The sequence below is a fragment of the Phoca vitulina genome, unplaced genomic scaffold (assembly GCF_004348235.1).
Source record: "Phoca vitulina isolate PV1807 unplaced genomic scaffold, GSC_HSeal_1.0 scaffold16, whole genome shotgun sequence".
Taxonomy (NCBI): Eukaryota; Metazoa; Chordata; class Mammalia; order Carnivora; family Phocidae; genus Phoca; species Phoca vitulina.
In genome coordinates this window covers 6109730-6133472 of record NW_022589719.1, presented here as the reverse complement: position 1 = coordinate 6133472, position 23743 = coordinate 6109730, and the positions used below count along the sequence as shown (strand labels likewise).

General features: G+C 37.1%; 1 pseudogene; it reads right to left on the bottom strand.

The window, feature by feature from the left end:
* Window positions 1-3951: 3951 nt before the first annotated feature.
* Window positions 3952-4684, bottom strand: LOC116638601 (annotated as a pseudogene).
* Window positions 4685-23743: the final 19059 nt, after the last annotated feature.

The following is a 23743-nucleotide window of genomic DNA, read 5'->3' as shown; positions in this document are numbered from 1 at the left end:
AGCATCTCTGTTGTCCTGGATCACTTTCCATGTTTTTTATTAGACTTTTGTTCCTAGTAGTTCTATTTTGCATAATGTCTGCTTTGTAAGAGGCTTCAAATGATTTGGTTTAGAGAAAATGAAGTGTAAATCCAAAATAAATATATTCATAAATACAAATTATATTTGAAATGGGAAATGGGCGAAGCTTCACATTTTCTGGACTTGCTGAGTAGAGCACTTTATGAATTGTAGAACCATGTTGAGAAAAGGAATGCTAATGAGATATGAAGACTCTACAAGCTTGATTTCATGTTATTTCTGTACTTAGAATTCAAGGACAGCAGAGGTGTTCTCTACTAAATGTTATTAATGAAGGCCATTCTCCTTGGTATGGTTATAAATGTGCTTTGCAACCACACCAACTGAAGGAGTAACTTTAACAACACCAAGTACAGAGCCAAGAGCATAATTTGTTTTCTGAAGTTCTTACTTTTTATGTATTTTTAGATACACTTAGGAATTACTTGTGGCAAGCAATTTACATGCATTTTTCTCATTTAACCCTAAGAACATCCCCATGAGGTAGAGAGCATCACTATCCTCAGTTTACAAATGAGGTAACCAAGGCAAAAAACAAAAACAAAAAACAAATAGCTCCTCCAAGCTAGTAAGTGGCAGAAGCAAGATTCCAAACCCAGCCTTTAGCATGAAATCCTCTGCTCATGACACCACACTGTGTTGCCAGTAGGTAACTTGCAGTTAACATAAGTTATCCATGAACTTTATAAAATGGTGCAAGAATGAACTTTATAAAATGGTGCCATCCATTTTACTTTATAAAGCCATCCATGAACTTTATAAATTGGTGCAAGAATCTGGGAAACCACAGCTTTTCTGTAGAATAGAATAGGGCAATATAACTTTAACAGCATTATTATCGTGTTTCCATAAATGGGAAAAAATGTTTTAAGGAAAAAAAAATAACCCAACTGCTTTCTCCTTAACCAAATGAGTTAAATTATTCTTTTTTTTTGGTCTCACACTTCATTTAATCTGAAGAATATTATAGGCTCTTTGTCTTCAGATATAAATGATAATGTTATAGAACAAGCATTGAAATCAACAATTTAAAAACTAAATTTACATGATGTTAATTTCTGGCGACAGTCCTCTCAATCAGGTTTTTAAAAAAAGTCACCTCCCTGCCCCCATTCAGTAGATGTGCACCATGCCATAGATAATGTCCAGAACGGGACGATGGTGAAGAGGCCTCCGATGAGACCTCCTGTAAAGAAAGGTCTTCGTAATTAAAAATATTTGTTCTATCTCCTTCCCACTTTGAGAATTAAGAACAGGGAGAGCAGGATGGAGGCAAGCAGGCAGAAGATGAAGCCGTAGAGCCCGGCGAGTCCAAGGATGCCAGCCGTGGCCCCCTGCTGCGGCGCTGACACTGAGGTCCGGCAGTAATCCAGGACCATGGCATTGCTTTGCACCACTGGGTGAGGGTGGGGACAGATAAGGCTTAGAGGCTTATTTGATCTGCAGCACTTAACACAGATAACTCAGATTTTTATAATATCTCACCTGTGCCTCCACCCCTTGGGAATGAGACAAGGAGCCTGAAACTCTGAAAGGGGGAGGGGAGAAGAGAGGATGTGTGCAACTTTGAGAAGCCCCACAGGTGACTGAAATGCTGCTCTTGACTGGCCAGCTGAGTGCCACTTTTCTTATTATTTGCTCAGTCATGTAGTAATAGGAAGAGCCGAGTGGAAAAAGGTTGATAAAACAGGACTCAAGGAGTACACTGCCTGTCTGTCCCTCTCTGGAGACCCTAGAATGTTGATGCCTTTAATGAGAGGCAATTTAAATATATATCTTTCAAACACAGAAGAAATTGCTTAACATAACGCTATTTAAAATCACTCTGTGGGTGCCTGGGTGGCTCATTTGGTTGGGAAACCGACTCTTGATTTCATCTCAGGTCATGATCTCAGGGTCGTGAAATCCAGCCTTGCGTCAGGCTCTGCACTCAGCATAAAGTCTGCTGGAGATTCTCTCTCTCTCTGCCTCTCCACCTGCTGATGCTTGCTCTCTCTCTCTCAAATAAATAAATAAATCTTTAAAAAAATAAATAACTGAAGTTACATAAAGTATGCTTCCTCTAGCAACAGAAGAATTATTAAAAAATAAAATAAAATCACTTAAAGGACTGTGAGAATAACTGATCCACATTATACACTACAGTCAATGCCAACATGTATTTTTTATGTGGTCCTCATGAGGGAGTTGGTATAAGATGCTTCCTCAAAAGAGAATTGGTGAAACCCATATGGAATATAGCAAAGGCAAATAGCTAGGAAGTGATAACATCTAGATTCTTTCATCTAAAATTTGTCCTAATTCTAAGTTATCCTTTAATCATCTGGCTCTTATATCACTTTGCTTTGAAGTGGCTATTTTTTTTTGTAATGGAGCCTCAACTCATTGTGAAGATGCCCCAATCTCTTTGTCTGTAATAGCTCATCAGGTATATGTATTGTTCTGCTTATTCTGGCTTATATGAGATATTGTACAGCTTTGTGTAAGGCTGAAACTTAGGAGAGTTTTCTCTAAAAGTACCTGTAGTTGCCGCCTGGAGTGTCTCATCTGAAGTTCCCAGAGTTAGAGTTGTAATAAAGGACCTTTAGCAGGTATTTATAAGTCCCATAAACTGTGCGGAAATGATTTATTCTATTATTTTATGTGTTTATAGGTACACTCCCTCTTCCCTGCTACAACAATCTAAGATGGTTTATAATTATATTTTGTACATTCATATGCACAGTAATAATTGTAAATCAAAATAATTAGTAAGTCAAATTGTAAAGTGTTGCTTTAAAACACTTTAGTATAAGTTGTGCAATATATATGTCTATGTTAGTTCCAATCTGTTCTTCAGGGCCGTTACTTAATATTTGAAGCTATTTAATCAGTTATGCATTCTCCAGGATGGCATACTACAAGTCTTAAATTTGGACTATATGGTCTTAACTTGAATGTTCCTTAATTACTAAATGACATGAGAAGTAATTTTCTGTGGAGAAATTTCTGGTAGTCAAGATATGTGGATTGTTTATAAAGATTCTACAGACACCTTTGCCAAAAAATCCAAATAGGTCCCTGTATCCTTAGAGCGGAGCTCTTAGCTTTGGGCTCAGATTGGATCCTGTGTCCCTGTACCTTAGAGATAAATCTTCCCTGATGAGACCAGAAAATTTGCTAAACCTGCTATTACAGTATTGTTGCATCTGACTAAAAGGACTATTCAAAGGATATTTCAATGTTCTGTAAGAAAGAGAACTGAGACTTCACCTGTTTTACCAGAAGAGGATGTGGAGCTTCTGTGGTATACATTTGTATATGTGTGTATACCTTCTCATTGATAAGTGTCTCCATGTGTAACAAAATTCAAGATGAAATTTAAATCTCGTTAAAACATACCATATGGTAGTGAATCTGTGAGGACAGAGAAATAGAATCATAATCAGTCACCAGTCTCTCCCAAAAAGAACCCAACAACTGTGAAAGTGAAATTGGCTTAGTTCACATCTCGACATTAACAGCTATAATAGCTAGCATCTGATAAATGGGGACAAAATATTATTGACATCCATAACATGTTGTAAGGATTAATTGTGATAATCTGTGTAAAGGGCTCAGAACAGCATCTGGTTCATGGTAAGCTTCTATAGACGCAGTCATTGTATAATTACATCATTTTATGTGTATATGTTATATTATTTTATATATATATATATATATATAATTATTTTGTACATTTTACTTTTTCCCACTTTCCTGAACTTTATTAAAGAGAAAGCAATGATAGTAAATCCCTAGAAACATAGTCAATTTTCTAGGATCCTTCCCTCGAAAATGTGACATTTGATTTCCAAACACATGCCAGAGCATACATGGTTCCCAGTTGTACTAAGTAGGTGAGAAGCTGAAATCATAAAATATTCGTCTTCCAACTTTCCCCAGCCTGTGGTCTGTCTTTGGATTAGCAATAATTGCCTGAACAGCTACTATGGCTTCATGAATTTTTGTCTGTAGCTCTCTGAGCTCTTCCATAGGCAGCAACCACAGAATTTGAGCAGCTTCGTTAAGAACTTCATCTCTTGTGTCAAAACCAAGACTATGTTTGTCTAAAGCAACAAGCAAGCCCTCTTTGATTTGCTTTAGCAACTGCATCCTTTTTCAGGAGCTTCTGTACCAAAATGTGAATTGCCTTAAGCTTTATCGGGTAATCGTGATGCTGAATCTGAAGAAGGTTGGCCAAAGCCATTACAACAGCCTTAAAATCGAGATTATTTACATCGGAATTGATCAATGGCTCTGCATTTTTAGCTGCATTGTCAGCATTTTTTGTATTATCAGGTACCAAGTCCTTGTATTTTTCAGCATTATTTCCATATTCAAGTCTAACCGCTAAACCAAGAAGCCAGTCAATTGCTTCTTGTCGATCTTGAATCTTGAACAGACAGTTCACATCTCTGAGATACTTTTCAAAGAACTTGGGCCTGTCCCTGCTGTGGATGTTTCTTAAATGACCTCTGTCTTCAATCTTGTAGTGTCTGATTTTCTGGTCTTCAAGCCGAACAATAAAGTTTCTAAATTCTGTTTCATTTTTGCAGTTGGGGTAATTGAAGGCCGTCAGCCAGTGTCAGAACATGGTCCCCACTCTGGTCCCCCAGGCTTTGGCTGGGTGAAGAGAGGCCAGGAGGAGTAGGCAGTGCAGGCACCTGCGACACGGCAAGACTATTTTGTAACATTTTAAACATGATTTTCCCAAAATGGTACCTTCAGTCCTGTTAGTCTTCATAATACTTATACATTTAATGACTATATATAGTAATAAGTTGTAGTATACCATTTCACTAATATTGTGTACTCCAGTTGCTTCCAGTCATTTGTCTTCCCTTTTGACAATAGATAATACATTGATAAACATCTCTATGCATGAACTATTTTGAGTTCTGTTGAGTTACAAGCATATAATAAAATGCATGGGGAAATGTTTTTATGACTATTGCCATATAGTACTTTGTTGTTTTTTGAAAAGTTTACACAACTTTACAATATCAGTAGTACTATATCTACTCTTCAATTTTATTGCAACTTTTTGCAATAGGCATTATAAATATATTGATAGTATTTTGTTTTATTTTTTATTATTTTTTTCAAAAGATTTATTTATTTTAGAGAGACAGCACGAGCAGGAGGGGCAGAGGAAGAGAGAGGGAGAGAGCAGAGGGGGGAGGGGCAAAGGGAGAGGGAGAGAGAATCTCAAGCCGACTCCTGACTGAGCAGAGCCTGACATGGTACTCCGTCTCAGGACCCTGAGATCATCACCTGAGCCAAAACCAAGAGTTGGATGCTTAACTAGCTGTGCCATGTAGGCGCCCCTAGTATATTTTATTTTAATATTGTTAACTCAGGGTTGTTTTAATACACATTTCTTTGATAATATAAACAGTGAATATATTCTTAGTGTGTTTACTATTTGCCTTTATTCACTTGTAATTGACCTCTGTACATACATTATACTTCTAAAAATTTAGTACTAAATATAAAAGTATATATTTAGTATTTAGTTACTAATTGGTTATAAGAGTTAAAAAAACAGTTTAATTAGGCATTTTTATTTACAACACTAATGCATCTGTTAAGATGAGTTGGCACATCATTACAAGATGACTCCAGATTTGATAGATTACTGGGAAACGAAGAAAACTCTCCAGAGTTGTTTAGGGTTGCCATGATTCTCTTAATCCAGAGCTGCCTTATTGACTATGCTCAAAATGACTAATAAGGGGGGAGAGGCAAAAGTATGGAAAACTAGCATTTGAAAGGGAAAAATGAAGAAACAAAATAATTTGCAATTCTGTAAAAATTGCATTAAAAAAAAAACAGGTAGGCTATAGTTCTCTTGAAATACATAAAACAAATGACATAGATGTTGACCTTAAAGCTTAATCAGCTGTGCTATTTACAGGAAAATATATATCAAGGGACCAGGTAAATAAGAGTGAGTTACATGGAAAGAAACTGAGAAAGGGATTCTGGCATAAGAAAAATGAAGATAAATCTTGAATTATTAATTCTTTTGCATTTCCCAGTTGTTTTCCAAGGTAGATGATTTCCCTAGTCATTAGACATTAGTACCAGAATTGATAAATATTATATTTGAGCCAGGGGTCTCCCTACCCATTTGACTACCCTGTGGTATAATTTAATTTGGTCATAATTAAGATGCCTCTCTGTTGAAATGCTTAAGTGATAAAGGAATGTTATGAAGGAGTGTAAATCCATTCAGGTTGGTATCCTATGTGGCTAATACAACACACATATTATAGTCTACATTTAGACTTCTCCATTGAAGCTAAAACTGACACACTTTCTTTGGAAATATGGTATAGGGTCTGCCCATACTGTTTTTGTTGTTTATCTAAAGTGGATAATGGCCTTGTTTCTAACCCTGGGTTAATCAAATCAGAACCCTTTTTCAATTGATATATAGCAGGTAAGGACATTTATGACTATGAGTGAATGAGTTTGTAGATAAAGGGATGCTTTTTGATATTCTATAACTTAGGACAATTTCTGAGGCAAGAGAGAGAATGATGGGATGAACACTCCATTATCTTACCACACATAGTCTTTTACTGCACTGTCATTAGGCATATCCAAGTCCAAATCACAACTCCATTATTCTTGATTATATATCTCCTCAATTTTTCTGGGTCTCGTGTTTAATTCCCTACCTAATAAAATATAATAAAACACAACTTGGTATTATTGAAAGGATTAAAATTAGTTCCCTCATGGAAATCTTCCAATAAAACACCTGGTTCAAAAACGAAAAGAACCCCTAAAATGCAATGTCTCCTTCCTTTTCATGTATATTCTAAAATACATAGGTAGTGGGGTAGTGCAGTGGGACTCCTGGGTATTCCAAGGGCAGTTGCTTTCTGTGACTGAAGAGTCCAAAAACATGTAAAATATTTTCCTTAGTATAAAACATATAGTTTGGGTGTTTTTTGACACCAACCACCTATTCTTCAATGCTCCAATTCTCTTATTCTCTGACACTGAGTGTCCAACAATTTAATTTGTTCACTTCTGACACTAAGTACCCAGAGTTAGAGTCAGACCCCATAAGAGTTACCTCACTTCAGATACTGCTCAGTCCCGTAAGAGTTACCTCACTTCAGATATTGCTTACAAATGGAGTACCCAGGCCACCCACACTTCTTCCCTGCTGACTACAAGTTGAAGGTTCCTACAACGCCTTCCCTGGGTTCCACAGTTTCCTAGGACTCACAGAACACAATGAAACACACACTTACTGGTTTATTATGAAGGGTACAAGTCAGGAATAGTCACATGGAAGAGATGCATAGGACAAGGTATACAGGGGAGGCAGGGAGCTTCTTGCCCTCTCAGGGTGTGCCACTCTCCCAGCATCTCGATGTGTTCACCACTCAGAAGCTCTCTGAACTCTATTATTACTGTTTCTTTAAAAGGAGGTTTTATTTCATAGGCATGATTGATTGAGTCATTGGTGACTGGTGATTAATGCAACTTCCAGTCCCTAACTCATTTCCTCTCTCTGGAAGTCAGGGGATAGGGCTGAAAGTTCCAACTCTTTAATCACACCTTCAGCTTTCTTGAAAGCAGCCCCCATCCTCAAGCTAAGGACCCCACCTATCTGAGACCTCCTCATTAGGACAGTCTGCTATCATCCAATCACTCAAAAAATTCCAAGGGTTTTAGGAGTTCTGTGCCAGGAACCAGGGATAAAGACCAAATAGCTTTCTATGATACCACACACAGTGTGTTAGGACAGGAAGGGAACATGCAGATCTGCCATATCACTATACAGATGAAAAGGCAGTAAGTCAGAAAAGGGGAAGGGACATGTTAAGAGCAAAGCCTGAGTTCCAGTTCTCCTGATGCCAAGGTGTATAGGTATATATCCTCTTGAGAATCTTTTTTTCTTTGTGTGCACAGTTGCTAATATTCCTATTATTCCTAATCCATGTGTTAGTGTACTAGGTATTTTATTTTCCTTCATCACTTCAATTTACCTTGATTATGGAAATACATTTATATTTTGCCAGCTTGTTAATTCTTTTAAATAATTGGTGGATAATTAACTCCAGTAATATCCTAGTTAGCTAGAATTTAGCTATAGCTAAACATACTCTAAAAATAAAAATCAAACCTGGAAGGTAATTTCCTTATTAGGTAGCATTAATTAAAAATTGATTCTTCCTTTTTTCCTGCTAAATTTAATAAAAATCTTCATTTTACTTTGACATTTTTGTCTTTCCATTTCCATGTTTTAAAAGGTTAGAAATAGCAGTATTTCCCTTCTCAATATTTGCCAATCTATAAAGGCTATTTACTGCTTACAATGCAGTAAACAGAACCAAAACATTCATAAATTTCTAGCCAGCATTTATTAAATCTCTAGTTTTGAATGATGCTTCAAGGTTTAACAAGATTTAACAATAAAAATACAGAGCACAGTCTCTATGGGTTAACATGATATTAAATATATTAAATATATTTTTTAAAGGTCACCATAGTTCAGTTTACTAAAATGATTTGAAACCAGAAACCAGTAGTTGATGCACTTAACTTTGAGGTAAAGATTTTTTTGTGTGTGATTTAATCAGATGATAGCTCACAGGTAATATCAGAAAAGACAGTGGAAAGAAACAAAAGGTTATGATGTTGAGACTCGTGAATAAATTTAGTATTTTAGTTTTTTTTTCTTTTTACCTCATATTCTATGCTTATTTAAGAATATAAACTCTTAAAAATTATAACCAACTATAATGAAGACCCAAATTAAATATATTTTGGCATATTCACAAAGTATCTTTTGATATTTTCACAAATCCAGGAAAATTAAAAATTGTGTGTTAAAGTTGATGTTTGTATGTGTTATACATGCATACAGTTACGTGTTCATTGACATGTAGGAAGTGGGACAGATACATAAATATATATACATTTAGGCCTTAACTATCTAAAAGACATGATTTTATATGTATTTTACTTTATTTTGTTTTATTTTTATTTTTTATTTTTTATTTTTATTTTATTTATTCTATTTTTTCCATAAAGGATTTATAGTTGTGGAGGTGCTACAAGTGCTCTGAACAATACAGTATTGTAGGTTCCTAGGAGTTTGTAGTTTGCATAGTTAGAAAATGGGAGTTGGAAGGAAAAAAAAAAAAAAAGAAAATGGGAGTTGGGTAGAGAGATTATACCATGTATTAATTAAATCAGGATTTATATATTTTAGTGGTGATTCTCTGGTAGGAACATTTTATTATCAGTAAACCTAAAGTGAATAATCAAGTACCTGGAAATTCTGGAACTTTGTGACCCATAGAAGAACTTGAAAATTTTATATAATTGTGAGATGTCCATAATGAATATGGTGAGTTTCATTCACAATTTTTTAAATTCCTTACAATAGAGTTACTTTATAGGTCCATTATGTAATGTATATTCTAGAGATTACCTTTAGGAAGTATTTGCAGTCATCATATGAGTTGATGCTGGACATTATATTCCAAATATCATAAAGATTCTGTATCTTTCTTGGCAAACTATAAAAAAGACCAAGCCTTTGTAAATGTGAATTAAATATGCTCCTTTTTTTTGCTCCTCACAACTTTAACAGTGCCTTTTTTATCTTATCAATTCAGTACATTAAGGATTCAAAGTACTTATATCAGCAAGATTCTTTCTTTTTAAGACTTCAAATACCAATATGACCTACAGAATATTTCAATTTTAACCAAGGTGGAATCTTTTTTTTTTTTTTAGATTTATAATTTATATCTATTATGTCCAACGAAAGGCATGTGTAAGGCAAAGCATCATTAAAGCCAGTATGTCTGGGTAATAAAAACCTGTACAATAGATCTTAAAATATGTTTTGTAAGTGTAGATAGGTCAAGTTAAGAAAGATTTTAAGGAACATTGTGCTCTATCCCGTAGGCATCAGAAACAAATGACGATTTTTTTTTTTTTGTAAGAAAGATCATTCTTGTGGACTGAATGACTGTCAAAATAGTATATTGGTTGGGATGCTATTAAAATGGTGTGTAACTTTCTAAACAATTGTTATTCAACTCTGTTTCATTGGATCATTTTACTCTGTTCATTAAAATTATTCCAGGCAGAGCCTATAGCTTTATCTTTATTTTATTGTATTAAAATTCCAAAACTCTAATCTCATAGCAAATTTAAATGTTATCTTATCCTAAAATTTGTATGGAACCACAAAGAACTCAATGGAACAGAATAGAGAACACAGAAATGGACCCTCACCTCTATGGTCAACTAATCTTCAACAAAGCAGGAAAGAATATCCAATGGAAAAAAGACAGTCTCTTCACATGCTCTACTGACTGTTAGGAAAATTGGACAGACACATGCAGAAGAATGAAACTGAACCGTTTCCTTACACCATACGCAAAAATAAACTCAAAATGGATGAAAGACCGGGCACCTGGGTGGCTCAGTAGGTTAAGCGACTGCCTTTGGCTCAGGTCATGATCCCGGAGTCCTGGGATCGAGTCCCACATCGGGCTCCCGGCTCAGCGGGAGCCTGCTTCTCCCTCTGACCCTATCCCCTCTCATGCTGTTTCTCTCTCTCTGTCAAATAAATAAATAAACAAAATCTTTAAAAAAAAAAAAAAAGGATGAAAGACCTCAATGTGAGACAGGAATCCATCAAAATCGCAGAGGAGAACATAGGCAGCAACCTTTTTGACATCAGCTGCAGTAACTTCTTGCTAGACGCCTCTCCAAGAGCAAGGGAAACAAAAGCAAAAATGAACTGTTGTCACTTCAAGATAAAAAGCTTTTGCACAGCAAAGGAAACAGTCAATAAAACTAAAAGGCATTTTAGTTATCTAAAAGATATTTGCAAATGTCTTATCAGGTAAAGAGCTAGTATCCAAAATCTATAAAGAAATTATCAAGCTCAACACCCAAAAAAACAAAAAATCCAGTCAAGAAATGGGCAGAAGACACGCGGAGACATTTCTCCAAAGAGGACATACGAATGGCCAACAGACACATGAAAAAGTGCTCAACATCACTTGGCATCAGGGAAATACAAATCAAAACCACAATGAGATACCACCTCACACCAGTCAGAATGGCTAAAATTAAGTCAGGAAACAACAGATGTTGGTGAGGATGTGGAGAAAAGGCAACCCTCTTACGCTGTGATAATGCAAATGGTACAGCCACTCTGGAAAACAGTATGGAGGTTCCTCAAAAAGTTAAAAATAGAGGTACCCTACAACCCAGCAATTGCACTACTCGGTATTTATCCGAAGGATACAAAAGTGATTCAAAGGGGCATGTACATCCCAATGTTTATAGCAGCAATGTCCACAATAGCCAAAATATAGAAAGAGCCCAGATGTCCATCAACAGATGAATGGATAAAGAAGATATGGTATGTGTTTGTGTATATTTATATGTATATATTCCATTGAACATTACTCAGCCATCAAAAAGAATGACATTTTGCCATTTGCAATGATATGGATGGACCTAGAGAGTATTATGCTAAATGAAATAAGTCAGTCAGAGAAAGATAAATACTATGTGATTTCACTCATTTGTGGAATTTAAGAAACAAAACAGATGAACCTAAGGAAGAGAAGGAAAAATAAGATGAAAACAGAGAGGGAGGCAAATCATAAGAGACTCTTAACTATAGGAAACAGACAGTTGCTGGAGGGGAGGTGGGATGGGGTAATTGGGTGATGGACATTAAGGAGAGCACTTGAACTAATGAGCACTGGGTATTGTATGCAACTGATGAATCACTAAATTCTACCTCTGAAATTAATAATACAGTATATGTTAATTAAATTGAATTTTAAAATTTTTTAAAAATTAAATATTATATTTCTAACTGTTCTCTGTTGCTATCAGGTTTGGGGGATTTTATTTTTTATTTTTTTAATTTATTTTTTCTAAGTAAACTCTGCACCCAACGTGGAGCTCAAAGTCATGGCCCCCAGATCAAGAGTCACATGCTCTACTGACTGAGATGCCCCAGGATTTGGGGATTTTAAAGAGTGAGAGCTCTTTTATTCTTCATTTCATCCTATCACCCTGGTTTGTAGGTGTGTGTAGACCCTGAATCTGAGGCAATGTCTATCCCTCCTCTGGACAAGATTTTCTTTGTTTAGGGAAGAAAGAATAGGGAAAATAGAAGACACTTTATGCAAACTTATCACATGTGGGTGATGGGGCTGCAGAACAGTTGCTCTGGTCCTTCTCAGATCTGTTCTAATGTGATGGTCTCAGCCTAGATGATGAGTTTGCTTTTCCTCTCCAAAAGTAGCATTTGGGCCTGCCCTGGTTCCTGACAACTTTTATGACACATTCCAAGAATAGTTGCTGCATCTACTGCTAGTCTTACCAGAACTGCACACTTCTTACCCATTCCAAGTGAGGTGTTGATGTTATACTCTATTTTCCTTTAATCTTAATGTTTTTTGCTTCCTCATATGGAACCATGAAAACAGATCCCTAATCTCTGTGAATGATCCTTTTTGAGTACCCTCTTATGTCACTTTGTGAAGTTGAGAGGACAACCAGAAATAAAAATCTCTTTACCATGAAACTCGATCTGGGCACACGTCTAAGACACTTTCAACTTTTGTGTTCTTTCCTCTCCAGTTTTCTTAAAAATACCTATAAGGGATAAGCACTGGAGTTTAGTTGACCATAGAATGATAGTTTGTTTTTTAGTAAACCCAGAGGAAAATGTACAATGCCAAATGTTGACAGGTCTTTTTTAATGTGGGGTTCTTATGGATTCTTTCTTTAATTTTTTAAAAGATTTATTTTTTTATTTGAGAAAAAGAGCATGCATGCCTGTGTGCACAAGTGAGGGGAAGGGCAGAGGGAGAGAACCTCAAGCAGACTCTCCGCTGAGCATGGAGCCCAGTGTGGGGCTCTGTCCCATACCCCATGAGATCATGACCTGAGCCAAAATCCCCAGTTAGACGCTTAACCAACTGAACCACTCAGGCACCCCTGGACTCTTTATTTTTAATTGTTTGTGTTGGCTGTCAGTTCTGGAGTAACAAAAATTCTCTCTCATTAAGACATGTATCATATGACCTCACTGATATGAGGAATTCCTAATCTCAGGAAACAAACTGAGGGTTGCTGGAGTGGTGGGGGGTGGGAGGGATGGGGTGCCGGGTGATAAGACATTGGGGAGGGTATATGCTATGGTGAGCACTGTGAATTGTGTAAGACTGTTCAATCACAGACCTGTACCTCTGAAACAAATAATATATTATATGTTAAAAAAAAAAAGAAGAAGAAGATAGCAGGAATGGAAGAATGAAGGGGGGGAAATCGGAGGGGGAGATGAACCATGAGATACTATGGACTCTGAGAAACAAACTGAGGGTTCTAGAGGGGAGGGGGGGTGGGGGATGGGTTAGCCTGGTGATGGGTATTAAAGAGGGCATGTACTGAATGGAGCCCTGGGTGTTATGCACAAACAATGAATCATGGAACACTACATCAAAAACTAATGATGTGATATATGGTGATTAACATAACATAATAAAAAAAATAAAAAAAATTCTCTCTCATTGTCTTAATATACTAGCTACAGAAACCAAGCTTTGGGGATAAAAACAAACAAACAGACAAACTTCTGCCAAAATGACTTTATGAAAAGGATATTGGGACCTCATAGAATCAACATAAAGGCTGGAGAAATGATCAAAGCAAAATCAGCTCCAGAAATCTAGGAAACAGAAATTACAGAAATGGTTTCCATAAAAAATTGTCTGGCTATGGTGGGGTAGCTAAATATAATGAATTCCCAATCTTTTTTTCATCTTTAAATGCTTCTGTTTCAAGATTTAATTCCAGGAAGGGAATATATGACTCAGGAGGCTTAGATCAGGAGCTCATCCCCTTTTCATGGTAGTGAGATAAATTAGATCTTGTCCTATGCAGTGAGTAGCACACTCTGGCTCCCCACCCCTCCTTCACTGCTTTCCATAAGGCAACACAACATGGGGACAGTAATTTCTCCAAAGAAAGATGGCAGTGAATGCTCGTGGGTAAAAAAGAAAAAAAAAAAAAAGTTTGGTACTAAATAACTAGTATAGATAAGCTCTCCATTTTTATATTTTGTATCCCACTGAAAACCAAAATGAGACAACAATTGGTGGCCCTGAATGCCATCCCCGACAGACCTAAATGTTCTCTAGCTGGTGTGCTTTCATTTGTGTGTAGTGCTCTCGGAATCTTCCAGTTTCTGGATATAGTTCATATGGAAATCATAGACCTAATTAAAAGGCATGGCCTGTATTATTAGCATGTCAAAAAGCCAATATAAAGGAATTAAAACCATCCATCAGAAGGTAGAAATGCTGTTTGAATCGCCAAATGGGCATTCAAGTAAAAAGTTATCTATTTTAATCATGTCTAGTTTTCTAATACAGAACTGTTTTTTTTTTTTTTGGCAAAGATGAAAATTATAGAGCTAAATTAAAAATATATATTGGCCTGAGGGATATGGAAAAATGTGGCCAAATATATTCTTACAAAATTTGAAAATAAGTATAAAATCTTTTTTTTTTTAAGATTTTATTTATTTGACAGAGAGACACAGCGAGAGAGGGAACACAAGCAGGGGGAGTGGGAGAGGGAGAAGCAGGCTTCCTGCGGAGCAGGGAACCTGATGCGGGGCTCGATCCCAGGACCCTGTGACCATGACCTGAGCCAAAGGCAGATACTTAATGACTGAGCCACCCAGGTGCCCCAAGTATAAAATCTTTTGAGGTCTGGGATCATGTGAACCACATTGGAGGATTAATATAATTCTGTTCTGGGTTTTTTTATTGTTATGTTAATCACCATACATTACCTCATTAGTTTTTGATGTGGTGTTCCATGATTCATTGTTTGTGCATAACACCCAGTGCTCTATGCAGAACGTGCCCTCTTTAATACCCATCACCAGGCCAACCCACCCCCCCATCCCCCTCCCCTCCAGAACCCTCAGTCTGTTTTTCAGAGTCCATCGTCTCTCATGGTTCATCTCCCCCTCTGATTTCCCCACCTTCATTCTTCCCCTCCTGCTATCTTCTTCTTTTTTTTGTTTTTAACATAGAATTTATTCTTTGTTTCAGAGGTACAGGTCTGTGATTCAACAGTCTTACACAATTCACAGTGCTCACCATAGCACATACCCTCCCCAATGTCGATCACCCAGCCACCCCATCCCTCCCACTCCCCACCACTCCAGCAACCCTCAGTTTGTTTCCTGAGATTAAGAATTCCTCATATCAGTGAGGTCATATGATACATGTCTTTCTCTGATTGACTTATTTCGCTCAGCATAATACCCTCCAGTTCCATCCACGTCATTGCAAATGGCAAGATCTCATTCCTTTTGATGGCTGCATAATATTCCATTGTATATATATATACCACATCTTCTTTATCCGTTCATCTGTCGATGGACATCTTGGCTCTATCCACAGTTTGGCTATTGTAGACATTGCTGCTATAAACATTGGGGTGCACATACCCCTTCAGATCCCTACATTTGTATCTTTGTAGTGCAATTGCTGGATCGTATGGTAGCTCTATTTTCAACTTTTTGAGGAACCTCCATACTGTTTTCCAGAGTGGCTGCACCAGCTTGCATTCCCACCAACAGTGTAGGAGGGTTCCCCTTTCTCCGCATCCCCGCCAACATCTGTCATTTCCTGACTTGTTAATTTTAGCCATTCTGACTGGTGTGAGGTGGTATCTCACTGAGGTTTTGATTTGGATTTCCCTGATGCCAAGCGATGTTGAGCACTTTTTCATGTGTCTGTTGGCGATTTGGATGTCTTCTTTGGAAAAATGTCTGTTCATGTCTTCTGCCCATTTCTTGATTGGATCATTTGTTCTTTGCGTGTTGAGGTTAAGAAGTTCTTTATAGATTTTGGATACTAGCCCTTTATCTGATATGTCATTTGCAAATATCTTCTCCCATCGGTTGTCTTTTGGTTTTGTTGATTGTTTCCTTTGCTTTGCAAAAGCTTTTTATCTTGATGAGGTCCCAGTAGTTCATTTTTGCCCTCGCTTCCCTTGCCTTTGGCGATGTTTCTAGGAAGAAGTTGCTGTGGCTGAGGTCGAAGAGGTTGCTGCCTGTATTCTCCTTTAGGATTTTGATGGACTCCTGTCTCACATTGAGGTCTTTCATCCATTTGGAGTCTATTTTTGTGTGTGGTGTAAGGAAATGGTCCAGTTTCATTCTTCTGCATGTGGCTGTCCAATTTTCCCAACACCATTTGTTGAAGAGACTGTCTTTTTTCCATTGGACATTGTTTCCTGCTTTGTTGAAGATTAGTTGACCCTAGAGTTGAGGGTCCATTTCTGGGCTCTCTATTCTGTTCCATTGATCTATGTGTCTGTTTTTGTGCCAGTACCATACTGTCTTGATGATGACAGCTTTGTAATAGAGCTTGAAGTCCAGAATTGTGATGCCACCAGCTTTGCTTTTCTTTTTCAACATTCCTCTGGCTATTCAGGGTCTTTTCTGGTTCCATACAAATTTTAGGATTATTTGTTCCATTTCTTTGAAAAAAGTGGATGGTATTTTGATGGGGATTGCACTGAATGTGTGGATTGCTCTAGGTAGCATTGACATCTTCACAATATTTGTTCTTCCAATCCATGAGCATGGAATGTTTTTCCATTTCTTTGTGTCTTCCTCAATTTCTTTCATGAGTATTTTATAGTTTTCTGAGTACAGATCCTTTGCCTCTTTGGTTAGATTTATTCCTAGGTATCTTATGGTTTTGGGTGCAATTGTAAATGGGATCGACTCCTTAATTTCTCTTTCTTCTGTCTTGTTGTTGGTGTATAGGAATGCCACTGATTTCTGTGCATTGATTTTATATCCTGCCACTTTACTGAACTCCTGTGTGAGTTCTAGCAGTTTTGGGGTGGAGTCTTTTGGGTTTTCCACATAAAGTATCATATCATCTGCAAAGAGTGAGAGTTTGACTTCTTTGCCGATTTGGATGCCTTTGATTTCTTTTTGTTGTCTGATTGCTGTGGGTAGGACTTCTAATACTATGTTGAATAGCAGTGGTGATAGTGGACATCCCTGCCGTGTTCCTGACCTTAGGGGGAAAGCTCTCAGTTTTTCCCCATTGAGAATGATATTCGCTGTAGGTTTTTCATAGATGGCTTTTTATGATATTGAGGTATGTACCCTCTATCCCTACACTCCGAAGAGTTCTTATCAAGAAAGGATGCTGTACTTTGTCAAATGCTTTTTCTGCATCTATTGAGAGGATCATAATATTCTTGTTCTTTCTTTTGTTAATGTATTGTATCACATTGATTTGCAGATGTTGAACCAACCTTGCAGCCCAGGGATAAATCCCACTTGGTCGTGGTGAATAATCCTTTAATGTACTGTTGGATCCTATTGGCTAGTATTTTGGTGAGAATTTTTGCATCCATGTTCATCAAGGATATTGGTCTGTAATTCTCCTTTTTGATGGGGTCTTTGTCTGGTTTGGGGATCAAGGTAATGGTGGCCTCATAAAACGAGTTTGGAAGTTTTCCTTCCATTTCTATTTTTTGGAACAGTTTCAGAAGAATGGGTATTAATTCTTCTTTAAATGTTTGGTAGAATTCCCCTGGGAAGCCATCTGACCCTGGGCTTTTGTTTGTTGGGAGATTTTTGATGACTGCTTCAATTTCCTTAGTGGTTATAGGTCTGTTCAGGTTTTCTATTTCTTCCTGGTTCAGTTTTGGTAGTTGATACATCTCCAGGAATGCATCCATTTCTTCCAGGTTATCTAATTTGCTGGCATAGAGTTGCTCATAATATGTTCTTATAATTGTTTGTATTTCTTTGGTGTTGGTTGTGATCTCTCCTCTTTCATTCATGATTTTGTTGATTTGGGTGATTTCTCTTTTCTTTTTGATAAGTCTGGCCAGGGGTTTATCAATCTTGTTAATTCTTTCAAAGAACCAGCTCCTAGTTTCGTTGATCTGTTCTACTGTTCTTTTGGTTTCTATTTCATTGATTTCTGCTCTGATCTTTATTATTTCTCTTCTCCTGCTGGGTTTAGGCTTTATTTGCTGTTTTTCCTCTAGCTTCTTCAGGTGTAGGGTTAGGTTGTGTATTTGAGACCTTTCTTGTTTCTTGAGAAAGGCTTGTATTGCTATATACTTTCCTCTTAGGACTGCCTTTGCTGCATCCCAGAGAGTTTGAACACTTGTGTTTTCATTTTCATTGGTTTCCATGAATTTTTTTAATTCTTCTTTAATTTCCTGGTTGACCCATTCATTCTTTAGTAGGATGCTCTTTAGCCTCCATGTATTTGAGTTCTTTCCGACTTTCCTCTTGTGATTGAGGTCTAGTTTCAAAGCATTGTGGTCTGAAAATAGGCAGGGAATGATCCCAATCTTTTGGTACCGGTTGAGACCTGATTTGTGACCTAGGATGTGATCTCTTCTGGAGAATGTTCCATGGGAATAGAGAAGAATGTGTATTCCGTTGCTTTGGGATGGAATGTTCTGAATATGTCTGTGAAGTCCATTTGGTCCAGTGTGTCATTTAAAGTCTTTATTTCCTTGTTGATCTTTTGCTTAGATGATCTGTCCATTTCAGTGAGGGGGGTGTTAAAGTTCCCCACTATTATTGTATTGTTGTCGATGTGTGTCTTTGCTTTTGTTATTAATTGCCTTATATAATTGGCTGCTCCCATGTTAGGGGCATAGATATTTACAACTGTTAGATCTTCTTGTTGGATAGACCCTTTAAGTAGGATATAGTGTCCTTCCTCATCTCTTATTACAGTCTTTGGTTTAAAATCTAATTTGTCTGATACAAGGATTGCCACCCCAGCTTTCTTTTGGTGTCCTTTAGCATGGTAAATGGTTTTCCACCTCCTCACTTTCAATCTGGGGGTGTCTTTGGGTCTAAAATGAGTCTCTTGCAGACAGCATATCTATGGGTCTTGGTTTTTTATCCAATCGGATACCCTGTGTCTTTTGATTGGGGCATTTAGCCCATTTATATTCAGGGTAACTAGGTCTCTGTTCTATTCTGTTTTAAAGTATACTTATTTCACTATTGCCACAGAGGTGTTTTTTTTTTTTAATTTTTTTATTTGTTTTACTGATTTTTTTTGCATAATCTGTTATTGTGGTGGTAAAGATTTAAATAATCTATCACTCCTACTAACTCATGTATGACTTCCCAGTAGCCATTGCCATGTGTAAATTGTGATTATTCAATAGTAAGGAAGAAATAAATGATCTCACAAGTGAAGTGTAAACTCAGGTTCTTTTGGTATAAAAGAGACAACTTCTGGCAAATTCAGTCACTTTGAAATAAATTCTCAGTAAGTTCAAAATCCATACTCCTTAACGGGGTTCTTTTCTATTCTCCTAAGTGTTTCCCTTACTCTCTTCTTGCCAAAATGATGCGGTCAGCACAGAGGTTATGTAACTTTAAGAGACAGAGGTATAGACCTTAATTCTGATTACTCTCCTCTGGGTCTTGACATTTTCATGGCAATGAGAATGCTGTGGCCCAATTCCATGTCCCTGTGTTAGAGTCTGCCAAGCTATGTTTCATCCCACCTATCATTTGAAGCATTGTGCTGGCCTCAGTAGGGTGGAGATTATGTTTACTGTCATTAACCTCTGGTCCTGAGATGCTTGAATTCAGTGGCCCCAAGGGGTGCCTGGGTGGCTCAGTCAGTTAAGCATCTGCCTTCAGCTCAGGTCATGATCCTGGGGCCCTGGAATTGAGCCCCGCATCAGGCTCCCTGCTCAGCGGGAAGCCTGCTTCTCCCTCTCCCTCTGCCTCTCCCCCTGGCTTGTGCTCTCTCTCACTCACTTTCTCTCTCTCTCAAATAAATAAATTAAATCTTTGAATTCTGTGGCCCCTTCACATCTCACAGCCATACCAAGCCAAGTCCTTTCAGCACTTCCCTACCTCTTTATCCTTTTCCAGAGTCACAGGAGGGCTTTTTTGTTTTTTTTTAAAGATTTTTTTTATTTATTTGACAGAGAGAGAGACAGCGAAAGAGGGAACACAAGCAGGGGGAGTGGGAGAGGGAGAAGCAGGCTCCCTGCTTTGGGATCAAGCCCCTGATGTGGGGCTTGATCCCAGGACCCTGGGATCATGACCTGAGCGGAAGGCAGACGCTTAACGACTGAGCCACCCAGGCGCCCCCATAACAGGACTTTTTTGCATGTCATGAACAGATCATATCTTCATCTTTTCATGGCATAGTTTTTAAATTTGAAGCTCTATCAATGTTGAACATAGCAGGAAATGCAGTATCTGAATGTTCTCTGATTCTTTCAACACATCTAGGAATTTATTAGGGTCTCAAGAATCTTAATTCTTTAGAAATTGAGGTGACAAAAATATTAGATCCTTTCTCACATTTAAATTTTTCCCTTTCCTTCTCAGGGTAGCTTTCTATTTCCTCTACTTTCTTTTCCTAATTGGTGGAAACTTCCTTTATATCAATCTCCTGTCTTTTCTACAATATTCTTTATACTGAAATTCTATCATTTAAATAGCTCTTGATACAGAGCTTTTGCAATTGAGGAAATATCTTACTCATTCAATAATACTGTAATGTCAGGACTATTATGTGTTTAGTTTTTTGTTTTTTTTTCAGTTTGGAAGTTGATTCTTAAACTTATAATTGTTTATTTATCCATCCAACATTGCGTTAATAATTTCGAACCAAAGGCTATAAATTGTTTTGACTGAAAAGAGGATGATCTTACAGTGTGAGGCATGAAAAGTGAAAAAGACATTAATATATTTTCAAAAGCATTTTTAAAAGATTTTATTTATTTGTCAGAGAGAGAGAGAGAGAGCACAAGCAGAGGGAGCGGCAGGCAGAGGGAGAAGCAGGCTCCCCTGTGAGCAAGGAGTCTGACTCGGAACTCAATCCCAGGACCCTGGGCTCATGACCTGAGCTGAAGGCAGACGCTTACCCGATTGAGCCACCCAGGTGGCCCTCAAAAGCATTTTTTAATTGATCGTTTTATGACATGTATATGCTGTTTCCCCGCAGATAGCCAACTGTCATTTCTTTATTCACCAGTGTCTACTGAAAACTTTCCATGTGTCACACCTTGATCAATGAATTTAAAATGCATTATGTGTAAGCATGATAATTATGGGCAGCTCTTATATATATATTCATAAAATTTTAAATCTTAGAATATTATTCTTCTTACATATGTACACAACAAACATATCTTACCAAAATTATTTTAATAACTCCCTAACATTACTGAATTCATTTTGTCCTGAAATTATTCTTCAGATTGGCCAGAGCAAACATTAATAATTGTATAAGTTATATCATTTTGTTTTTCATTGCAATGATAATTAAGACTTAAATTTCTACTAATGATCTAAAAGGCTTGACAGGCGCCAGATCTGATTTGTATCTGTGTTTTAATCTGAGTGGCCAATATATAATAATCCATCTTTTCTCCTCAGCTAAGGTTCAAAACAATTATGAGAGGGACAAAGTAAGTACAAAGTAAATTAAAATGTGACCTTTACTATTGATAATGCCTAGATTGCCATGTATGGCTTAGATATGTTAGCCAAATGAGCTTACAAATATTTTATTCCAAAATTAGACTTAACCACTTGGTAATATGCTCAGCTATACAATGGCAGGCCAAACTCATGGAAGGTCCACTTGTGAAACGTTTCACATGGAGAAGTATAGGAAATTGTGTACTTCTTAAAAGTAATCCTCAGAGAAAAAGAAAGAGGAAGGGGATTGAGTCCTGTCTGTTCCTTTTTTCTTCTGCAAGAGTGTAATTAGTTCATAATACTATAATTAATGCCCCCCCCCTTTTTCTAGAGAGAGAGTGTGTGTGTGAGGAGGGGTGGGGAGGGGCAGATGGAGAGGGAGAGAGGGAATTTTAAGCTCGACACAGGGATTGATCTCACAACCCTGAGATCATGACCTGAGCCAAAATTAAGAGCCAGACACTTAACTCACAGAGCCACCCAGGTGCCCCATGATGTCCCCTTTCATAAAAACATGAAGCTTGGAGATTTCCTTCAGTGTTCTCCAGAAACATCCTGCATTACTCTCTACTTTCTATCACTGTTCCACTGACCTTTGAATTCCTTGAACACATCTTTTTTTTTTCTCCTGACTGATTCAACAGGCAATTCTATCTGCCTTCTTCATCTCACCATCTTCTGTTCATCTTTCATATCTCAGTGGGCCTCCCTTACCTACTCTCTTAACACACTATATTTTTTTCTTTATGTCACTAAAAAATGTTTTAAATTATGTATTTTCATAGCTATTTATTTAAAGTATGCATATCTTCCAATACACTCTAGGTTTTATGGAATCAAAGAAAGTGGCATTTACTGCATATTTTACTGCAGAAGCTATCATTGCTTGGCACAGAGTAGCTAGACCAAGTGTTCAATAAATATTTGTTGAATAGAGCAGGAACTAAATTAGTACTCCTGTATTCATTTGCCTTTTTTGAAATACCTGAAAGTTTCCAGACTGATATTGAACCATACACTCTGGAAATATTAACTGGTTTCTTATAAGTAAAAGTGGGTTCTAGATATGACAATAATCTAAATGAGGCTAACATCTTTCTAGGTCCTTCAGTCTTGAAACCATACAGTTGGAGTGCATGTTAATTGAAAGCTAGCTACTTCAGCGTTCAACAACTCAATGAAAGCTTTTGTTTATTCACATTTACAAAACTTCAAGAGTCTGCCCAAGGTTTCTGTCTCCATTTATTATACTCTTCAGTATATCTTTTAACTCATGCTCAGATTATTTATAATGGTCTTATGATAACAACATTGACAGCACCAAAAGATGATAACAATGCTATAAACATGTGTATGGCCTATATATTACTTTTTAAAGTGCTTTCAAATCCTGAATTTTATTTCATTCTCACCAAAATCATTGGAGGTAAATAATCTTATCTTGCTTAATGTAGAGTCAAGAAAAATAAGATGCAAGAAAGTTAAGTAAATGAAGATAACACTACTAATAAGTGATGACTCTGTGTTTCAGATTCATATCTATTGTATCCAAGTTAATTGATATTTCCACACTCAAAATATACAAACTGAATACCCACTCAGAAATGGGACTCTTGTCCCAAACTGAATACATTGTGAAGAATCTTCTTTGAAGCACTCAAGGACCACTCAACCTCACCCCACCATAACACACCCCACCATAACCACATAAAATGGCTTCAGTCTACTTTATCTACTTCATCAGTGCTCACCTTTAAACTTTATTAAGACTAGATTTATCCCTCATTTCTTAAACTATGCCTACAGTCCTGTTTTCTCTTTCATAAAACTGTTTTGCAAGGGAGGATGATTCAGGAGTCTGTCCCACTGCCTGTCTCTCCCTCTCTCATTTTCATGTACATGTGTATACATATGTGCTCGCCAATTTCTTGTTAATAAAAAGAAACATCTATATTTATTTGAAGCATCCTCCTAGTGATTTCTCAGACTGTTACTTGCCTATATTGGGTTTTTTTCTTTATTTATGACATGTAATAATGTAAAAATCCAGATTTTGCCATCACAGATGTTATAAATTTGTTGAAGAGA